Source organism: Acinonyx jubatus, chromosome F2 (genome assembly GCF_027475565.1).
Source record: "Acinonyx jubatus isolate Ajub_Pintada_27869175 chromosome F2, VMU_Ajub_asm_v1.0, whole genome shotgun sequence".
Classification (NCBI taxonomy): domain Eukaryota; kingdom Metazoa; phylum Chordata; class Mammalia; order Carnivora; family Felidae; genus Acinonyx; species Acinonyx jubatus.
The window spans coordinates 17,343,023-17,365,242 of NC_069394.1; the positions used below are offsets into that span (position 1 = coordinate 17,343,023).

The 22,220-nt window shown below is 44.5% G+C and overlaps 1 long non-coding RNA gene and 1 other non-coding gene across 2 annotated transcripts; both read right to left on the minus strand.

The window, feature by feature from the left end:
• Positions 1-3,021: 3,021 nt before the first annotated feature.
• LOC106978178 (uncharacterized) lies at positions 3,022-18,306 on the minus strand. The gene is made up of 3 exons (XR_003421646.2): positions 17,989-18,306; positions 10,903-11,033; positions 3,022-5,738 (listed from the first exon to the last, which is right to left on the minus strand). It is a non-coding gene; the product is annotated as an uncharacterized LOC106978178 (long non-coding RNA).
• A 2,061-nt stretch (positions 18,307-20,367) lies between these two features.
• Positions 20,368-20,474, minus strand: LOC113600708 (U6 spliceosomal RNA). The gene has a single exon (XR_003421824.1). It is a non-coding gene; the product is annotated as a U6 spliceosomal RNA (small nuclear RNA).
• Between the last annotated feature and the right edge of the window lie 1,746 nt (positions 20,475-22,220).

Here is a 22,220-nt window from a genome sequence, read left to right on the forward strand (position 1 = left end):
CTGTTGAACCTCGCAGGCACCCTGCCCAACTTTTCTCCCTGATTCAGCACTGAGAAATGCCAAGGCAAGCGTTCCCATGAAGCTGCTTGTCAGCAAACACCCACTCCTGCCTCTGCTCTCCCGCATGTGTCAGAGATGGGTCTGGACTCCACGCGAGGCCCTGGGGCCGCGCCAGCTCCAGGGCTGACTCATGCGCACCCTGCTGCACAGGGACTCCGGGGCTGTGCTTCCATCCTGTGAGATTCGACATTGGAGACTCCCCAGCGGTGCAACAATCCAGGGGAGAAAAGCCCTCCAACTGTCTGCAGGCGTTGCTGCCTTTTCCCCGGATTCCGTTTCAAAGGCATAAAAGCCTGGGTTTCAAACATTCAGTCGGTGCCTGGTCTGTCTTTTTCACTTTTTTTCCTTTGCCTTTAGTTTCTATTGAGATTCTCCTAGGTTTTTCTTGTTGGATGCCTCCTACTGTTCAGCATCAGCATCAAATATTAGGCAGGTGCTGTATAGCCTTATCAGCTACTAGATTTGTATCAAAGGAGCTCATCAAGTACCCGTTTGGGCATGGCACTGTATGAGCCTCTCTGGAAGGGAAGTCAGACAGATGGGAGATCTCTTGGGGCAGGCGCACTTGGCGGTCGTGGTCGCTACCTAGCAGGGCTATCTTGATCCCCGCCAGGACTTTGATTGCTACAAAGGTTCTGCTGGCTCCTAAGTTCGGAGGGCTGTGTGGTTTGAGGACCTCAGAATTAGTCCTGGAGTGTGACATCGGCCATCAAGACAGGACCCGCTCTGTGATAGAGGCAGTGGGGGATGGTGGTCCAGCACATGGGTTTTGGCATCTGACAGGCAGCCGTAGGTGTGCATCTGGACTCTCCCACTTAGGGGGCCCCTGGCTGCGGAGCCTGATCTTCTGAGGCCTGAGTTTCTCATCTGACACCTGGGTCACAGTACCAGTCTCAGAGCTTGTGGTGAGAATGTAACACCTGTCATTTATTGAGCTGCTGCTATGTCCCAAGTACCGTGCTACGTTCCAGGGGTTTTCAGATTTAGTTCTTCTAGCAAACCCATGGAGCAGGTATTGGTTTTTTGTTCATTTTACAGATGAAGAAATTGAGGCTTAGAGAGGTTAGATAATATGCCCGGATGTGGATTCTAGTACTTTGCCCCACAAGCTGCCTGGCCCAGCCGTCTCCATGTGGGTACTCACTCAGGTGAGGATAGGGAAGGGGCTTCTGGAGCATGTGGAGTGGGGGCGTGGGCAGCTGAGAGTCCTCCCCTGGGAGGCTACGAGGTGGCAGGAGCTGGGACTGGGTGTGAGCTAAGGCTCCAGGCCTCTGAAGCATGCTCCATCGTCCCATCCAACCTCACTTGCAAAACACATACTCAGGGGTGGAATTTGAGAACTTCAAGATGGTGACTGCAGAGCATTAAACACCAGGCACGGGGCCTCTGCAGGCTGGGCCTATGTGACCACACCAGGCAGACGTTCACAAAGCTGGCACTATTTTAAATGCTTTTTATGGCATAAATATTTCTAAAGTGAGAAGCATGCTTCTGTGTGTGTGTGTGTGTGTGTGTGTGTGTGTGTGTGTGTGTGTCTTGTATGTATTGAGTTTCCTAAACTGGGGGTGGACTCATCTACATGGATGTGTGTATTTTTTTTTAAATTTTTATTTATTTATTTATTTATTTATTTATTTTTTATTTTTTTATTTTATTTTTTTTCAATATATGAAGTTTATTGTCAAATTGGTTTCCATACAACACCCAGTGCTCATCCCAAAAGGTGCCCTCCTCAATACCCATCACCCACCCTCCCCTCCCTCTTGGATGTGTGTATTTTATTTTATTTTACTTTTTAACGTTTATTTATTTTTGAGACAGAGAGAGACAAAGCATGAATGGGGGAGGGTCAGAGAGAGAGACACACAGAATCTGAAACAGGCTCCAGGCTCTGAGCTGTCAGCACAGAGCCCGACGTGGGGCTCGAATTCACGGACCGCGAGATCGTAACCTGAGCCGAAGTCGGACGCTCAACCGACTGAGCCACCCAGGCGCCCCTGGATGCGTGTATTTTAAAACACAGCAGCAGCTCAGCCTGTGTGACTCGGGGGAAGCGAGTGGAGTGTCTGGCAGTCTGCATACACAGAGTCTCTGCGGTCTGTTCGGTCGCCACACCAGGGACTCCTGAGCATGCAGTGCTCCTTCCTGCCCGGTTTGAAGAATGTTTGGTTCATACCTTCCTTGGGAGAGAGAATAGTGCTGTGGCTAATAGCTTCCATTCCAAGGGCTCCAAATACTTGGGTTATTGACCAAGCTCATGACTCTGCAGCTTTCTTGCCACTTGACCTCAGGCCAAATACTTAACTCTTTCGAACCTCAGTTTTGCCATCTGTAAAATAGGCATATGGTGTCCATCTCCTAGGACTCTTTGAGGATTATAGAGACAAGGGCATGAAAAACACCCAGCACGGTACGTGGCATATATTGACCATTCAATAGGTGTTGACCACTGTTATCATTCCTGAGTTTAAGAACAGTTACAGAACTTAAAAAGTGACGTGTGTGTAGGTAGTTAATGATCAAAATGGAACGGTACCAAGTATAAGATGAATGGATGAATTCCGAGAATGTTTCTCAGTAGTTATTATCTAATAGTAATGCTTGAGATGAGTTCATCATTTTATAGTTCACAAAGCATTGTCTTACACATAATTCCATTCTAGGAGCACAACAGCCCTGCAAAGTAAGAAGAGCAAGAAATTCATTATCCTGTTTTACAGATTGAAAAACTAGAGGCCCAGAGATTAAACCCAACTTATGTTAATGGGTAACATACTGTGTGACAGTATGTTAGATTTGGGGATAAAAATGGGTAAGAGTTTTTTTCCTGCCCTTTTGAAGAAATTGTGGGTCAGGGGAGCCTAGAGCAGGCTTGTAGGAAGGCGCTGACCTTAAGGTAATGTATCTGTCAGGATAGATCAGGTGATGGTGGCAGAAATAGTAATGATGAATTTCCGTGGCTTAAAAAAAATGAAGATTTATTTCTCATTCAAGCTATTGGTCCGTCATGGGTCAGCTGGTGGCTCTGCTCCCCTAATTTCACTCCAGACAGGACAGACAGAGCAGCCTCAGGTTGGATCTTTGCTTCTTGTTGTGGCAGAGGAAACGGATCTGAGATTGGGAGGGTCTCACACCAGCAATCAAATTCTCCACTCATGGGCCAACCTTTTAATATGGTTGCACCCCACCACAGGGGGCAGGGCAGGAAGTAAAATTCCACTACGAGCCCAGAAAGCAGGGAGCTGGAAATATTTGGTGAACAGATGAATAAGGACTCCAGGTGGGTAGGCTCTGAAGGACGGCTAGAGATCAGGTGAATATTGGCGGGGTGGGTTTGGTGGGGAGAGTAGAGGGATGAAGAAGATGAAGGGCAGCCGTAAAGACATGGAGGCTGGTGGGGGGATGGGAAGCAGTGGGGGAGGCGAGAAGCTGTGGAAGAGGCGGAAGCAGAAATGCACAAGGTGCAAGGGTGGAAATAGTGAGTCTGTCGGTCTGGCTAGAAGAGTCTGATTCAGCTCCTATTGTGTATTAAACGCTGGGGATGCAAAGAAGAAAAAGCATGTTGCTTACCTTTGAACAACCTATGGTCCGATAGAAGAGCTAGATTTTGTACATGGCACAAAGGGAATCAAAATATAAGAACAGCCGGTGCCATTGCTATGTACTCTTCCAGGATCTGTATGTATTTGAACTCATGTCATCGACATTGTAGCTTAGTGAGGTAGATGCTGTTATTATCCCCATTTTATGGCTGACATAACTGAGGCATGGAATGGCTAATGGATAGCAGAGATGGGCTTCCAATCCAGACACTCTTAGTCCAGTTTCTGTGTTCTTAATCTTAAAGCTTCACTCTACTGGTTTTGTTTGTTTGTTTGTTTGTTTGTTTGCTAACTTGTGAGTTGGGGCTGTGCCAATAATCTTGGACGGCAAGTAGTTTTGCCTGGAGATCCAACATGATAGATTGTTATTGGCTGCTTGGAGCTCCATGTTGGGAAGGTTCCCAAGACCAAGCTGGGACTCAGGGAGGAAGGAATGATGTGATTAATTAGTAATGCCTGCCATGGCAGGAGAGGTGGTATTGTCAGCATAATATCTTTGGTAACCCTGGTCTATTTAATGCCTAGAGCAAAGTGGATTGACTCAATTTACTAACAAATAAAGTCAAAGCCAGGCAACTGTTTCATTGACTGTTTTCCTCACTTTTCAACCTCTTTTCTTACTTCAAGGCTCTATCATATTTATGGCAGCGTAGGTATTCCTTGTTTGAACAGTTAGCTTTCTTTTCTGGAGATTAATGTTTAAAATATCAAAACTATAACCCTTCAGGCAAACATAACACCTTAATTGTCCAAACAACAAAAATATCAGCCATGGCAAATGTTCAGTCCATTGCTCCCCTGGTGTAGTCATCAGCCGGGGTGGCATGGCAGTGATAATAATTTAAAAAAGGATTTGAATTGTTGAATCCAATTTCTGTGCAAGGAAGAATCCATCAGCTAACTTAGGGAATTCAGCCATGAGAGAACCCAGCTGTAGCATGCGTCATTAGTGGAATTTCCTGCCTGGAAATGTTGTAGGGCTTTCCTCTGCAGGGAAAGTTCTAGGAATGTTGCCCACCCCCCCCCCCCCCACCCAGCTCCCTTTTCTTTTCTTGACTTTTCTTTCCTGGGTACTACTCTATCTATGCCCAGCCTTTCGTTGCTTTCCTATTATTTCCTGCACATTCCTAGGGATAGATCCCAAATTCAGCTGCACGGAGACATGAAGAGAACTAAGAGCTGAGAGCTCAGATGATAAATAGGTTTCCTCTCCTGGGCCAGCTCTGATCAATTGCTCGTGGCTACCAAAATGCTGAGTTGAGAAGGTTTGCAATGGACTCAGCCTGAGAGCATACAGGGATTTATCAGTGATGTGTCTGCCGTGAGTGTGGGTGAGGGACAGTAATGTCCGTAGGCTTCTACTGGGCCTGCCGGGATGGAAAGCCCACACTGTTCCTACAGATGTGAGAGAGTGAGCTTGGGGTCCGGTCTGAGGAAATGCTCGTTCAAGTCCTGTCTCTTCTCTTTCTGTGTGAATCTTGGATTCACTCGAGGAAAACTCGAGTAAAAATGATCCTCCTTATGGAGTGCTTATAACTGTTGTAGGGATGATGCACATCCAGTCAATAAATATTTGTGAAGCACGCTGTAGGTTGCTGGAGGTACGATGAGGGGTACGCCATGGACGTGGTTCCTGCCCACACAGAGCTTATAGTCTAGTGGGGGATATATTTGTTTTCTATTGCTGTAACAAATTATCAGAAATTTAGAGGCTTTGAAAGTATACATTTTTATATCACATTTCCTGTGGGTTAAGGGTCTGGACACAGCTTAGCTGGCTCCTCTGCTCAGGGTCTTGTAAGGTTGCACTCAAGGTGTCCACTGGGTTCGTTCTGATCTGGAAGCTTGATTGGAGGAAAGTCTGCTTCCAAGCTTCTTCAGCTTGCTGGAGGAGTTGACTTTCTTATCACGGTAAGACTGTGGGCCTCGGTTTTGGCAGGCCGTCAGCTGCATTCCATCTGCAGGCCATAGAGGCCGCCCATGATAACGGGGGCCTACTTGCAGCTCCTTGCCATGGCGGCTTCTTCAACACGGCTTGACTTCATCAAGCCAGCCAGCAGAGTCTCCTGCTCCAGTCTGCCGAGATGGAGTGTTATGTAAGCTAATACAGCCTTGGGGGTGATATCCCTTGACCTTGTCTATTCTACTGATTAGAAGCAAGTCACAGGTCCTGGCTATATAGTCAAGGGGCAAGGGATTATATCAAGGCATAGAAAACCGGAAGTGGGAGTCATTGGGGTCTCTCTACCACAGAGATGTGCAAACAAGAGTTCATTTATAAGAGAGAGTGTGTATATAAGGGAGACGTATACACAAGAATAGCAATAGTGTCATAATTGCTTAGAGTATAGGAAAGTACATATTGGGGGCACTCAAACAGTGTCAGGGTTGTTAGGACTTTGTGGAGGAAGTGATTAAAAATTTTTTTTTATTATGTTTATTTATTTCGGGGAGAGAGAGAGAGAGAGAGAACGAGCAGTGGGGAGGAAGAGACAGGGAGACACCGAATCCAAAGCAGGCTCCAGGCTCTGAGCTGTCAGCACAGAGCCTGATGTGGGGCTCAAACTCACTCACTGTGAGATCATGACCTGAAACAAAGTCTGACACTTTACTGACTGAGCCACCCAGGCACCCCATGGGAAGTGACTTTTTAAGCTGAGACCCAAAGGATGACTGAAGTTAGCCATATCCTAATATACTATCCAGATGTTACTTCTTTTCATTACCATGTACCACTCAGAATTGTATCAAGTCTTCAGAGAAGGTCTTTCCAGCACTTAGAGCGAGACCCTTTTCAGACTTGCTCTGGGATCTTTTGTTAATGCACCCCAAAGAGCATCAAGTCCTGGGCCCAAGTGTCACCAGATGGCAAGGAGAGGAGTACCAGGAGCACCAGGCTGAGTGGGTGATGGTGGGTCAGGAATGGGATTCTAGGGATTCTCTGTGCAGCTAGCGTCAGTTCCCACTGATCATCCCTTGGAAGGAAGGGAAGCTGATGAGGTGTTCTAGGACAGAATGAGGAAACCCCTCTCGGTTTCAGATTGGGCCTATGGTTGAAGAATCGATGGCCGAACCAAAGCTTTTCCCATTCCGTGTAGATCTCTTTAGAAATAATGAGAGCATTGACAGTTGTCATCCAAAGTCTTGTTCCAATTTGTTAAGCTTTTAGTAGACCTTACTTGCTATTATTGAGAATAATGCATCATCGTTTTGAATACTTGCTGTGTGACAGGTAACAGCTAAGCCCTAAGTGCTTGAGCTGGATTATCTATCTCAAGAAGAAGCTTTCTCCGTGGCTTCTAATTCATGAAATTCTGCTGGCCAGATTGTCTTCCCTTTTCCTTGCTGCCTATTAAAATTCTCCTCATCCTACATGCTGCATCTGAAGTCCCACCCCTTCTCAGAAACTGGCCATGAGCACTCCAATGCATATGATCCCTACTGATAAGTTTATCACCCCCTTTACCCTCTGTCTTCCATCACCTGTAACGAGAATCATAGCATTCGGGAGCTCTGTCTCACCTGTCGCTTTCTAGATGTACTTGTACCTTATGATCTGTCCCCGCCAGACGGTCTGACCACAATCAACCTGGTCTCTGTCTACAATTCCTGCATCCCTCTGCTCCATCCCGGGCAGTGCAGACAGACTGGATTTTCTAAAGTTCCACCTTGGTTGTGTCACTTTATTATCACTCAAAAACTTCTAGTATCTAATCTGTAATCCACACCAATTTCCCTTTGTTTCCCCCAACTGTGGAGCTTGAACTCACGATCCCAAGATCAAGAGTCACGTGTTCTACCAACCAAGCCAGCCCGGTGTCCTTAGCCCACACCAGCTTCACTTCTTGGAGTTTACCTCAGACATATCTGCCCATGTGTGAAATCACAACTGCTGTTCATACTGAGTGCTGTATCACTGGCAGGAGCAGCAAATCTGAAGCAACCAGCATATTCATCAATAAGGGCTTGGCTAATAAGGGCTGGAACATTTTAACTGTGGTTTTTAAGCCTGGTTGCACTTTCAGGTCACCTGGGTGTGGTATATTAGGATGATCTGAAAGTCTCTGCCACTTCTCCCATTGAGAGGTAGAGTCTAATTCCCCCTCTCTTAAACAGGGATAGTCTCTTGTTTAGGGACTTGCTCAACCAATAGAAGGGGATCAAATAGGTCGTCTGAGATCTCAAAGGCTAAGTTTTAAGAAGCTTTGTAGCTTTTGCATTGACTCTTGGAACTTAAGCTCTGGGGTGAGCCAGCTGCCATTGTAAGACGTCTGACTAGCCTGAGACTGCCATACTTTGAGGAAGCCCAAACCAGCTGCATGAAGGCAGGCGGTGGGTGGAGAGGGAGGGAGGGAGGGAGGGAAGGAGGGAGGGAGGGAGAGAGAGAGAGAGAAAGAAAGGAAGGAAGGAAGGAAGGAAGGAAGGAAGGAAGGAAGAAAGAAAGAAAGAAAGAAAGAAAGAAAGAAAGAAAGAAAGAAGAGAGACAGAGACACACAGAGAGAGAGAGAGAGAGGTGCATTCAGCCCCAGCTGTTACAGCCATCCTAGCCCAGGCACTAGGCATGTGAGTCAGGAATCGTTTTTAGATATTTCAGCCTCTGCAGATATGATGTGGATAGTAACCAAGCATTCCAACTGATGTCAAAATCAAAGCCCCAGATACACGGCTCCAATCAAACCATTCCTGCCATCTCCCAGCCATCCAAGTCACCCCACCAAAGCCCCTCATCACTGTGGAGCAGAGACAAGCTGTCCCCACTGTGCCCTACAAGAATTCTTGCCCCCCCCCCCCACAAATTGTGAGCATAACAAAATGGTCATTGTTTTATGCTTCTAACCTTTGAGGTGATTTATTGCAGAGAAAAGATAACTGGAACTCCTGGGGATCTTTCAAAATCTCCCTAGGCCATTCTAATGAACAACCATGAGAAGAATCACCAGTCCATAAAATTAAATGCTATTGTATCCATTTGAAATGAATAAAGAAGCTCTCTTTGGAGATGCCTGGCTGGCTCAGTTGGTAAAGCATAGGACTCTTGGTCTTGGGGTTGCGAGTTCGAGTCCCACATTGGGTGTAGAGATTATTAAAAAATATAAATAAACTTTTTAAAAAGCTCTCATTGTCTTGCTCTGGTGTGATATCCAACTTATATTGCTGAGTAGTAGTTAGAAAGTCACCAAGACAATTTTTATACTATGTTACCATGTGTGTAAAGGAATTATGTAGGCATGGATTATGTCTGAAATAATATATAAGAAAGTGGTAAGTAACATTTGTTGGTCCCATAAAGGGGAACTGGATGGCTGGTGATCTGAGGAAAAACTCTTTATACCCAATGATAGCTTTCATATTTTAAAACATGTAAATGTACCAATTTAAGGTTAAAGAAATTCTGCCTGTCGCTTACCAAATTCTTTAGCCTGATCTGACCTCAACCTCCTCAACCTTCATTTCTGGGCTTATTACTCACTGCTCTTATTTTACACTAAAAACTGGTTATGTTAAGCAGAATAATGCCTCAGTCTCCCGAGTTGTCCTAATTCCTGGAAACTGGGAGTGTTATACAACAAAAAAGACTTTGCAGATGTGATCCAATTAAGTAGCTTGAGATGAGGACGTAATCCTGGATGATGTGAGTGGGTGCAGGGTAATCGCAAGGGTTCTAGTGAGTGGAGAGGGAAGTAGAAGTCAGAGAAGGAGATCTGGGGAAGGAAGTAGAGGTCACAGGGATGTGATTGCTGACTTTGAAGATGAAGGAACGGGGACCGTCTGAGGCAGGGGATGTGGGTGGCCTCTGGGAGATGGAAAAGGCAAGAAGACAGATCCTTTCCTCCCCTAGGGCCTCCAGAACAAACACAGCGCCTTGAGTTTAGCCTAGTGAGACCCATTTCAGACGTGTGACCTCTAGAACTGTAAGATAATAAATTTATGATGTTTTAAACCACTAAATTTGTGGTAATTTGTAACAGCAGCCATAGGAAATGGACACACTGGTGTTTCTCCAGATGGTGTTCAGAGAAATAGGCCTTTTGAGGGAATATTAATGAAAATAATAAAAAGGTTCTCCAAAGCAAAAAAAAAAAAAAAAAAGATGAGTTATAATAGTTTTTAGACACTTTTTTTTTAAATTTTTTTAACGTTTATTTATTTTTGAGACAGAGAGAGACAGAGCATGAACGGGGGAGGGTCAGAGAGAGAGGGAGACAGAATCTGAAACAGGCTCCAGGCTCTGAGTGGTCAGCACAGAGCCCGACGCAGGGTTTGAACTCACAGACCGCGAGATCATGACCTGACCTGAAGTCGGACGCTTAGCCGACTGAGCCACCCAGGCGCCCCTAGACACTTTTTTTTAGAGAGAGCATGCGAATGGGGGCAGGACATGGAGGGAGAGAGAGAGAGAGAGAGAGAGAGAGAGAGAGAGAGAGAGAGAGAGAGGGAGAGGGAGAGGGAGAGGGAGACGGAGAGAGAGGGAGAGAGAGAGAATCTTAAGCAGGCTCCATGCTCAGCCCAACATAGGGTTCCATCCACCTCCCTGGGATCATGACCTGAGCCAAAATCAAGAGCCAGATGCCCAACCAACAGAGACACCCAGGCCCCCCAACATATTGTTATAGTTTTTAATCAAGTTAAATGAGGTATAATTTACACATAAAATGTACAGCAAAATGTTTACATTCTGTGTACAGGTCAATGAATTTGACGCATACGTGCATCCATGTAACCTACCATCCCAATCAAGATATAGAACATGTACATTACCCCAAAATGTTTTCTTGTGCCCCTCCCTATCCCCACCACCTGTCTCAAGTAACCACCAACTTGCTTTTTTCACTACACAAATTATTTTTTCTTAAGTTTATTTATTTTGACAGAGAGAGAGAGAGAGCATGCGTGCATGAGCAGAGAAGGGCAGAGAGAGGGAGAGAGAGAATCCCAAGCAGGCTCCCTGCTGTTAGTGTGGAGCCTGATATGGGGCTCGATCCCACGGACTGTGACATCATGACCTGAGCCAAAATCAAGAGTCAGACGCTTAACCGACTGAACCACCCAGGCGCCCCTAGACAAATTATTTTTAACTGCAGGGCTTCTCAGGATCTTTAATATGTCAAGAGAATTGTGAGACATGCTGTGACAGGGGGTTGAATCTCCAGACTTTTCTGATCATGGATCCTTTCGTTCTGGAACAGCTCACAGGATGATGGGCTGTCACAACACACCTGAAAAATGCTTTCCTGCTCACCTGCTCAGCTCAGGCATTTCCTCGCTCGTTCAGCGCCCATCTCTATCTTTCAAAAATGTTCTCATGGTTGAGTGCCTCCATGGAGTAGACGTTTCTCTCTGCTAAGTCTTGTATTCTTTGTTCCATATCTCCTGTAGCACGCACATGGCATAATGGTTAATATTATAGCAATATTATATTTGTATTATAGATACATGGTCATATAGTCTTTTCTGAGGGCAATGGGTGCTATTTGCTTTACTATTACATGATTACCAGGAAATGCTCAAGTGTTCATCAGGGAGTCAAAGAAGATATGCTCCAAGGTAACTCTCAAGCTGCCCTAGATTTGGAGCCTTCACTTGCTAAAACATTTTTAAACTCCGCTTCACTAACCCATCGCTATGTGAGTTTAATAGGCTATGGTGAATGACTCCCTCATCTTCTTACCCCACATCCAGCCCCAACACATTCCTGAGTACTGTGGATTTCACTTCTGAATGGTCTCTCCCATCCTTAGCTTCCTTTCTATGCCCTCTGCCACTGCCCTTGTCCAAGTTCTTATCATGTCACACCTGCATTATTACAATGGCCTCCTGGCCATTTCCCATCCTCAGCCTTGTTCCTCCTCTCATCTATGTTCCATTGTAATGCCAGGATCCTGATCTTGTTCTTCTGCCTAAAAACCTGAACACAGTTGCCCATGGTTTATAAGATCACGTGGGAAGGGCTAGCGTGGCAAACATGGCCCTCCCCACGTGGGACCTTTGCCTCTTAAGCTTCATCTGCTGTTCTGCTTTTCCATGTACCCTCCATTCCAGTGACTGTGGCTCCGCACAGCTTCATGGATACACTATGCCCTTTCAAGATGCCACATTGTTCCTTCAACGTGGGATGCCCTTCCCCTTCTCCATCTGGCAAATGTCTCGTCATTGGAAGACCATTCCAAATATCACCCCAGGAAGACTTCTCATCTTCCCAAGGTGCAGTGAAAACTTCTGCTTCATTACCCGTCAGTGGTAACTGTATACACGTCTTTGGCAGAGCTCGTGTCTAATTGCATCACAATTATAATGTATTGGTTTAGATACTGTCTCCCTCACTATAATATGAATCGTGTGAAACACAAATGACCCCCTTTATCCTTGCATCCCCAGCTCTTAGCACAGTGCCTAGCAAAACATATCTGTGACTAATAACGGCTAACGCTTAATGAGCTTTTACTATGTGCCTGGGCACTGCACTAAGTATCTTTGTGGGTGAGCTTGATTATTTCACTTATTTCTCACACAGCCCTGTGAGGAACATTGTGTTAATGTTTCTGTTTTGCAGCAGAGAAAAATGAGCCTTGGCGTAGTTAGAAACTTTCTGGTACAGCTATTTCTGTGTGTTTCATAAAACTGGTAACTGGTAGAACTTCTACTGGAACCTGGATTTATCCACTTGTTGTCCTTTTTTGTTTAAAGACTGTTTATTTATTTATTTTGAGAGACAGAGAAAAAGAGAGAGAGGGAGAGAGGGGGAGAGAGAGAGAGAGAGAGAGAGAGAGAGAGAGAAGGGGAGACAGAGACAGAGAGGGAGAGAATCCCAAGAAGGCTTTGCACTGTCAGTGCAGAGCCCAGGGCGGGGCTTGATCCCACCAACTGTGAGATCATGACGCCAGTCAAAATCAAGAGTCAAATGCTTAACCAACTGAGCCACCCAGATGCCCCTATCCATTTTTTTTCTCCTAATATGAGCTATTAGTATTCCCTGAATGAATACATGAACAGTTATTTGAATATTTAAAATGTGTATCTTCAAGCAGCAGACCAGGACCATTTCCTTGGCTTGGTAAAGGGAGAGGAAGCCTCTGGGCAGAGACGTTAACACGAGCAGAACCTGAAGAGAAGGGGTGCAGACTCAGAGAAGTGAGAACACGTACCCCAGGATGCAGAGCAGTAAGTGGCCGAGTCAGGATTTGAACTCATGTAGGTTTCCAGTATGGGGTCCCTGAAGCTTGGCTTCTGCTTCCAGCAGCCCCCATCTCCAGGGAAATTCCAACACTAAGCATTTCTGGTTGTAGGTTCAAGCAGTCAAGAGGGAGCCCCCTGTTCCCTGGGGAAGGCCGCTCCTATCTTCACTGCCAACCCCCCGCTCTCTCCTCGCCTCCACGTGACGCTGAATGTGGCTGGAGAAAGACAGCTGCTGTGTCACCAGGAGGAATCCGTGCTACTTAACAAGCACACGCTTCCCTGGTCTGTTCACTCTTCCAGCCATTTCAAACCCTACCCTCTCTGCTATACCTCTAGTATTCTCTCTCTCTCTCAACTCATGAACTTGACTCCTATTACAAGGAGAAATCTTAAACCCTACAGGAAACCTCTGGGAGCTTTGCTGCTTTATTTACCAGCTTACACACATTGGGCACATGTGTTCTACCTTCCCTCATATTAGTGGTCAGACTCTATACTCCCCTACTGGACTGGCCTCTGTTGTGTCCTCTGTCTCATCCTCTTCCACTGATGGGAACATACATCATTAGCAATTCTTCCCTCTCCCTCGATCAATCATCAATGGGTCACTCTCGTCCACATACACACAGGCTGTAATTTCTGCTCCCTGGGGCTTTGCATGTGCCGTTCCCTTTCCTTGCCATGCTGTTCCAGGAAATATTTGCAAAGCTTGTCTCTGTTTCCTTCGGATCTTTGCACAAGTATCCTCTCCTGACCATGATGTTGAAGAGTGCAAAAACTGCAGAGCTACGATCTCCTTTACTTTTGGAAGTAAAAAGAAGGAAAAATGTGAAAACAAAGGAAAGATTTCATTTTTTTTTTTAAAGTGCAAAAATGTCACCTTCCCTATCCTGTTTTAATTTTTCTTCATAGTATTTACCACCACCTGACATGCTATAGACTATTCATTTGATCTTCCAGGGCAGGGTTTTTCTTTTTCTTTTTCTTTTTCTTTTTCTTTTTCTTTTTCTTTTCTTTTTTCTTTTTCTTTTTCTTTCTCTTTTTCTTTTTCTTTTTCTTTTCCATTGCTGTATCTCAGCATCTAGAACAATGTCTGGCATACAACAGACCCTAATGAATGTTTATGTAGAAAGACGGCTTCAGTGACTTCCCTTCTCTGACATCCCTGCTGGTTGGTAGCAATGGTGTGATTTTTCCTTACAAAGAGGGACAGCTATTCAGAAGGATATTACCACCCACCGCTTTCACTCAGAAGTTCTTAGAGCAGAGCTTCTTAAACTTTGATGTGCATTTGAATTGCCTGGGAATCTTGTTAAAATTCAGCTTCGGATCCAGCAGGTCTGGGGGGCCTGAGACTCTGAATTTCTAACCAGCAGCCAGGTAGGTCATGTAGATGCTGGCGATCCAGACCACACATTGAGTGGCAAGGCTGCTCTGCTCATCTTAAGCATGGTTCTGTTTTCTTTTTTTAAGAAATGGAGCGAGTGTACATATTTGCATAGCATATTTACATATTTACAGTGTAAACATGACCCCGAGTTCAAGCAGTTCTGGGGTCAGTGCAGCCATAGCTGCAGGATACTACATTTGTGCCGAGTTTCATCCATCATTAGACATGCCACAGGAGGAACTGTTTGTAGTCTGTTGAATGATGACTGTCCGTTGTTCTGGGCAGATTTAGTTTTGTTTGGTTTTGGGGTGTGTGTGTGTGTGTGTGCGCGCGCAAGAATATTGTTATTGATGCTAATAAGTTTCCTGGCAATTGTCTGTTGCAATTTGCCATGTTTTGGCATGAAATCAGTACAAAGACAAGTCCTGTCTTTCTGCTCAGGTTATTATTACATCACTCTCCTTCTGTCCAGAGAACAATGTGGAGTGCTTCCTATGATAATCACCAGCATCAAGTAGTTTTAAAATCACGGTCAGGGACTCCCCACGCGGAGTGTACAGTTTGTGTGTGCCACAAAGGGACCCGGCTGGGGAAGGGCAAGTGGAGACTGAAAACGAGTCAGCACCCCTTTGCCAGGTCAGGTGCTCTGGCTGGAGTTGCAATGCCTTCTTGAGAGGGGGCGCCTTTTTGCAACTTGAATGAAACTACCTGATGTTTGCTAACTGGTCCTAAAGCTAGAGAGAGCTACAAAGGCAAATAGAGGGCGCTAAGCACAGCACTCTGGTTTTAGGCAAGTGGAGGTACAGGGGGCCACAGTACTTGTCCGGGTTCTTATCGGCATCAGCATGTAACATTTATTGAGGTCTTATGATGCACAAGGCGCTGAACCAATTGTTGTACATACATTGTCTCATTTGTCCCCTACAATGACAACCCCCCAAATTAAGTATTATTATTATTTATGTCATCCTTGCTTATAGAGATGTAAAACTTGGAGAGGTTAAGTGACTTGCCTAGGGTCACAAAGCTACGTTATGTGCATCATGATTCTCAGGTGAGTATTAAATGATCACATGTCAAAGATTCTTAGTCTTTAATTTGTGTGAGAACCAGTAGGATATTAAAGCTTACGCAAAGAGCATTAGAGAATTTAGGTATATGCAGATGATTTAACAAAGAAATACAAGGAAAGCCTGGTAGCCTAGATAATGCCTCCCCACCCTCCAAAGATGTCCACATCCCGATGCTAGAACTTGTGAATACGTCCCTTAAAGGTAAAAAGAACTTCGCAGATGTAATTAAGTTGTAGATTTCGAGATGGGGAGATTATTCTGGATTATCTGGTAGTGCAGTGTCATCACAAGCATCCTTATACAAGGGAGGCAGGAGTGTCTGAGTGAGAGACAGAAGAGTGAAAGCAGAGGCTGGAGTGATGCGCTTTGAGGATGGAGGAAGGGGCCACAAGCTACAGAATGTAGGTGACCCTGGAGGCTGGAAAAGGCAAGGAAACCCATCCTCTTGTAGAGCCCCCAGAAGAAACCAACCCTGCTGGCACTTGATTTTAGCCCATGAACCTGATTTTGGACTTCTGACTTCTAGAACTAAGATAAGTTTATGTTGTTTTAAGCCCTACGATGTGGTAAATTATCATAGCAGCAGCAGGAAATCAATACAGAAATATTACTGGATTAGATGGAAAGCTGGTTAATGTCCAACAGGGCCATAAACCATAACCCTTGGAACCAATTCTACCACCAGAGTTAAATTATTTGCATCTTAACTGGACCAAAATTTACAAGTTAACCTCTGCCCCTACAGAAACGAAAATTGCCTACTCAGTAGAAAGTCAAGTCCAAAAACTGCACCAAAAGAACACCCAGGAACCTCTTCTGCATATTCCCAAACTTAGGATGCTGTTCTAGAGAGCTACGAAGTGGAGCAGCTAGGATTTGAACCAGGTTCTTCCAAGTGCAGGGCTTATGCTCTTAATTATTAATGGGCATACCTTCTCACTAGCATTAGTGGGTAGAGTAGCAAGGCAGTCTGGGACAAAGAAAATTGTGCACAGAAACTGAGAACACAGCTCAAAGATTGCCAAGGTGAATTTACCAACTCATTCATGGTGCTTTGCCTGAACCAAGGACTCATTCCCTTCCTTGTGCCGGTGGTGGGAATTCCTGCTCTGGGGCTGTCTGGCTGGCTCAGTCTGTAGAGCATGCAATTCTTGATCTCAGGGTTGTGAGTTTAAGCTCCATATTGCATGTAGAGATTTGATTAAAAACAAAATCTTAAATAAATTCCTGCTCTAGCTCCCTGAGAACTTAGCATCAAATTTTTAACAAGTGGTTTAGATAGGTTCCCGGTTGGCATAACTTGAGAGATGCAGTGCAAAGCTTGAATCCGCAACCCCCCCCCCCCCACCTTGCTCAGGAGAAAAGGTCCCTGAAAGTCCCTTCTTTAAAAATATATTATGTGGTTAGGCATCATGGCACCTTGCCTAGTAAATGCTTGATAAAAGCTTGACTTGCATGTGGTTTGGGGGAAGGGAGAGGTGAAAACTTTGAGGTTGGGGAAGAGCTAGCAGGAGCAAATGAGTTCTTGGCACTGGCATGATACTTCTAAGAGGTGGTGCAGTGAAGGTCCCAACTGAGGTTAGGAACTTTCATAGGGAAGTTGGACCTGCGGTTGGACAGGTGAAGTGTGGCCAGTGTCTTGAAAGAGGGCTGGAAAATGTAAGTTTACCTTTTAAGGCAATTATTCTAGACACTGATTGAGTCTTAGAACAAACTGGGGGGAATTAAGAAATACTAGTTCACTGACCCTACATGAGTTTTCTAGGGTTGCCATGACAAAGTACCACAAAGCAGGTAAGCAAAAACTTACTTTCTCATAGTTTTGAAGGCTAGAAGTTCAAGCTCAGTTGTTTTTTTTTTTTTTAATTTTTAAAGTTTATTTACTTATTTTGAGAGAGAGAGAAAGCATGCATGAGCAGGGGAGGGAAAGAAAGAGAGGGGGAGAGAGAGAATCCCAAGCAGGTTCCGTGCTCAGCACAATGCGGGGCTCATATTAGACACTTTCTTGAGGTTTCTTTCAGTTCTAAGATTTCTTATTCTGGAGGCAGTTGTAAGGTTAGTTTACGGTGGTGCTGAGTGTTGGAGGAGACAGGAGGAGAGTCACTTGGTGCTAACGGCCACCACTGCAGCCATCCCAGCCCCCACCACCATTATCACCATTAGCAGCATCACCACCACCACTGGGTCCGCCACCATGTTAAATGTTTATTTATTTTGAGAGAGAGGAAGAGCCTGCACACGAGTGGGGAAGGGGCAGACAAAGAAGGACAGAGAGAATCCCAAGCAGGCTCCATGCTGTTAGCACAAAGCCTGCTGCGGGGCTCAATCCCACAAACCGTGAGATCATGACCTGAGCCGAAACCAAGAGTTGCAGTCTTCACCGACTGAGCCACCCACGTGCCCCTTCACCACCATTATTACAAGCATCATCACCATTGCCAGTGCTGTCTGTATGCCTGCTGCCATCACCCCTCTGCCACAGGCATCAGCACACCGTCATGGAAAGCACCTCTGTCAAACTCACATCTCACGTGCCTGTGCTCCATATTTCCCCTTCCAAGGGACTGAAATGCTCCAGTTTAAGGGTGGGGCATGACCCTTCTTTTAATTTTTTCATTTAGGACTCGGCAGTAAACAGTGACATAACATAAACCTAACTAAACACGGATTAAGCAAAACAGAAACTTACTGGCTCATGGAAGTGAGAAGACCAAGGGCAGCTCTGGCTTCAGGCATGGCAAGATTCAGGGCTCCCAGATATAATCACGTGTCTCTACCTGCCGCATGCTTTGTGCTCTGTTGGCTCAGTCTCAGGCTCCCTGAGGGGGTAAGATGGCAGGTCTAGCCTCTTGTGTCCTCTCAGATTTCTGGTATAATAAGAAATAAAGGCATAGCATTCAATAATTCAAAAAAATACTTATTGAGGGGCCACTACATGTCAAGGGCTCCTTTATGTGCTGGGGATGTAGAGAGAAAGAGGTAGAAGAGCTTTGGGTCATCCTGGGGCTTTCACACGAGAGCCCTTGGGGGCTCTGATTGAACTGTCTTTGGACACGTGCTGTCTGTGGACCAATCACTGTAGCCAGGAGTATGTGATACGCTAATTGGCTTGGGCTGGGTCACGTGCCCCACTTACCAAATGCCAGTTACTTTTTGAGTGTCGGGCACTCAGTCATAGTGATATTTGTGGTGTGCTCCCAGGGCATAACCCAGGGACTTGCATAATAATAAGCAAATGAGAAATGACATGAAACCAGTGAACAACTGAGTAAGCAAAAGAGAGAAAGCGTGGTAGGCAAATGTATAAAAACACATTAAAAGCGGACAGATCTGAACAAGTCAAACCATACAATGATGGCCATCAGTTGCCAGAGAACAGATATAGTATTCACTGTAGATTATTTGCCAAAAATACTTGCGCTGTGTTTTTCTCATCAGGATAAGAAAATCCTGCTCATTATTCTGGGCAGCATTAGAAACAAAAGGAAACTTACTTGTAGTTACTTTCAGAGTTGCCCTTGGGGCCAATAAAACCCAGGGGTCACTCTGGGTCTAGCACTTTGAGGAGCTCGTGAAAGAAGAATTGGAGACAGCTCACAGCTGGCAGCTAAAATATGTTGATGTCATTATGTAAATGTCTGCTACCTTCACTTTTCTTCTTTCACTGTCTCTGCCTGCTATGGGCGCCTGGGAAACATTTCTCCCCAGTGCCTGGTGTTCTCGGGCAAAGCTTTCAATTCCTTTGATAGAGGCTGCCCTCTGTGTTCCTTTTATGCATATTTCAATTGGTAAAAAAAAAAAAGTACAAGTGAAGAAAAAAGTCTAGAAGAAAAATTTACACCTCTAAAACTTAGCATGTAAAAGAGCCTTTCACCGGTCCTGGATTCTAAAAGTTTGGTTCCACCTATCTTGTACAACACCTAGATGGGTCAGCACTTGAAGGAATGTGTGTGATTTTAGTCATTCCGCCACTCAAGGAAGGACATGTAGAGGACACATCAGAAGGGGCAAACTAAATTATTAAGAGGAATCTACATCTGAGCAAGAGCTCAAAAGGTATGGATTCAAGTATGGAAAGACCAAAGCTTTGCAGAAATAAGCAAATGCTATGAATTCACGAAAGACATAGAAAATATGTCTGTAAATAAACTTGTTGACCAAATTTCAATGGACCCAAATAAGAGGGGCACCCATGAAGTTTCAAAGGGCTAAAAGAATTACAAATATTGAGTGTGAGTGTTTTAAACAATGGAGATAAACACATGAAATTCAGTGACTTTAGAAGGAACAGTGTTTGAAAAGATAAAGTCCTTAAGAATTTGCGTAAATTCATGGACGACAGACCAAGAGTGAATCTCCCGACCCCGGAGGATGGTCTAGATGAAGCCCTGCCAACAAAGGACAATCGCGTCCACCCTCAATGCTTCTGTCAGAGATGGAGCGTAAGACAAGTGCGCAGAAGGATCACGGGCAGGCTCGGGACAGCTCCCAGCAATGCTTTGAGAATAAACAAGGAGATCTGCTGATTATTTGAGGGTTTGGGTTTTTTGTTTTGTTTTTGTTTTGACACGGAGGGTTATCATTAGAGTTAACACCATGAATAAATGATTAAGCAAATGATAAATGAAAATGACGAATAGAGGGCTTTTTGTAACTTTTAATTTTGAAATAACTATAGACTCATAGGAAGTTGCGAAAAATAGCACAGTCACATATGTCCTTCACCCAGCTTCCCCTAATGGTGATAACAAGCTGTAGTATGATATCAAAACCAGGACATTGACATTAGTATGTTACCGTTAACTAGACTACAGACCTCATTTTGTTTTTATAATTTTTTTGATTTTATATATAGTTTATTATGAAGATGACATTGCCACAAATGTATTTTATACATTATAATGAGTATGTCAAAGTCTGCTATAAATTTTTTATTCCTCACCACCAAAGAACAAAAACCCTATGAGCTGTGGCTAAGAAAGTAATCATTGTTATAATCCATTCTGGATTCTTATTCCTCCAAATTTTATTAACCCTCCTTGATACGCTTTACACCACTTGCGTACTAAAACATATGGAACGCTTCACGAATTTGCGTGTCATCCTTGCACAGGGGCCATGCTAATCTTCTCTGTATCGTTCCAATTTTAGTATATGTGCGGCCGAAGCAAGCACATTTTATAATTTTTTTTAAACTAGGCTTCATGCCCAGGGTGGAGCCCACCATGGGGCTTGAACTCACAACCCTGAGATCAAGACCTAGGCTGAGATCAAGAGTCAGACACTTAACCGACCTAGCCAACCAGGTGCCCTTGTTTTTATCATTTTTGAAGACTGCATTCATTTGTGTGTGTCCGTGTCTATGTAATTGTATTTCGTGAATAGATTCATATAACTACTATCACAATCAAGACACCGAGCCACTTTGTCACCATGGAAGAACTCCTTCATGCTACCTCTTGTATTCCCACTTTCCTATCCTTTCCCTCCCCTGGCAACCATCAATCTACTCTCCATTTCCATGTGGGGTTTTGGGGTCATTTTTAAATAATGTCACAGAAGTAGAGTCATACTTCAAAAGGTATGCAACTTTTACAGACTGACTTATTTCATTAAGCATAATGCCCTCGAGGATCATTCAGGTTGTTGCACGTACCAATACTTCATTTTTCTTGTTGAGCAGTATTCTATCCTTATGCATGTCTCAGAGTTTGCTCTACTACTCACCCAGAAAAGAACATTGCAATTGTTTTCAGTATTTTGCTAGTTTAAATAAAGCTGCTATGAACATTTGTGTACATGTTTCTGCATGAATATAAGTTTTCGTTTCTCTGGGATACATGCCCAAGGAGTGTGATTACTGGGTTATACGGTAAGCGCATGTTTGGTTTTATAAGAAACTGCCAAACTGTTTCCCATAGTGGTTGTACCATTTTATGTTGCCATTAGCGATGCCTCAGAGATCCAGTTTTTTTTTATTTTAGCTATTTGAATAGGTGTGTAGGGATATATAATTGTGGTTTTAATTTGCGTTTTCTTAATGGCTACTGGTGTTCAATAGCTTTTCTTGTGCTTACTTGCCATCTGTAACTCCTGTCTTTTGAAATATTTGTTCATGTGTTTGGGCCATTTTCTTATTTGATTCTTTGCTTTTATAGTGTTGAGTTTTGAGAGGCCTTTATATAGTTTTCATACAAGGCATTCATCAGATATGTGACTTGCAAATATTTTCTCCTACACTGTAGTTTATTTGTTCATCCTCTAAACAGGGTCCTTTGCAGCACAAAACGAGTGGAGGTTTTAAATTCCCATTTAGAAAAGCCTGACCTCTACTTGAGAGTGCTGGACACGGTCACTCCATTGGTTGCTGCTCCTGAGGGCAGATCATGGGTCTCATTCCCATTTAGGTGTGCTCATTCAGCTTTAAAATGGCTGACCCTCCACCCCCCCACGCCCCCGCCCCCCAGGGGTTAACTCTATTCAGTGGCCACAAATCAGTGTTTTTCAGAACATCACAAAAAGATGAGCTGTGAAAGAGTGGTCCACCACTGAGAGAACGGTTCAAAGGGCATGTCCTCACTGATCCAGGAAGTGAGTCTGGAGCATCATCCCTTCTTAGAAAACTGGAAAATGCACCATCACCAGTATGGAGTGATGAAAGCCAGCATTCCTAATGTCAGGAGAGTTCTCAGGCCATTTCACCACAACATCAAGTAACAAACAGACTTGAATTCATTCAGTGGATTTAGCCAAAGAAGCGGGCCAAAATACACATGGAATTCAAAACCCGAAATAATCTCCAGTTTGAGTCATCCAATGCACTTGTCTACATTGATTGCATTCACCAGATAAAAGCCAGCTCTACTCCATGAGGCAAACGCAGCCTCAGCTCAGGTTAAGGGTTGCTGCCACGGGGACTAC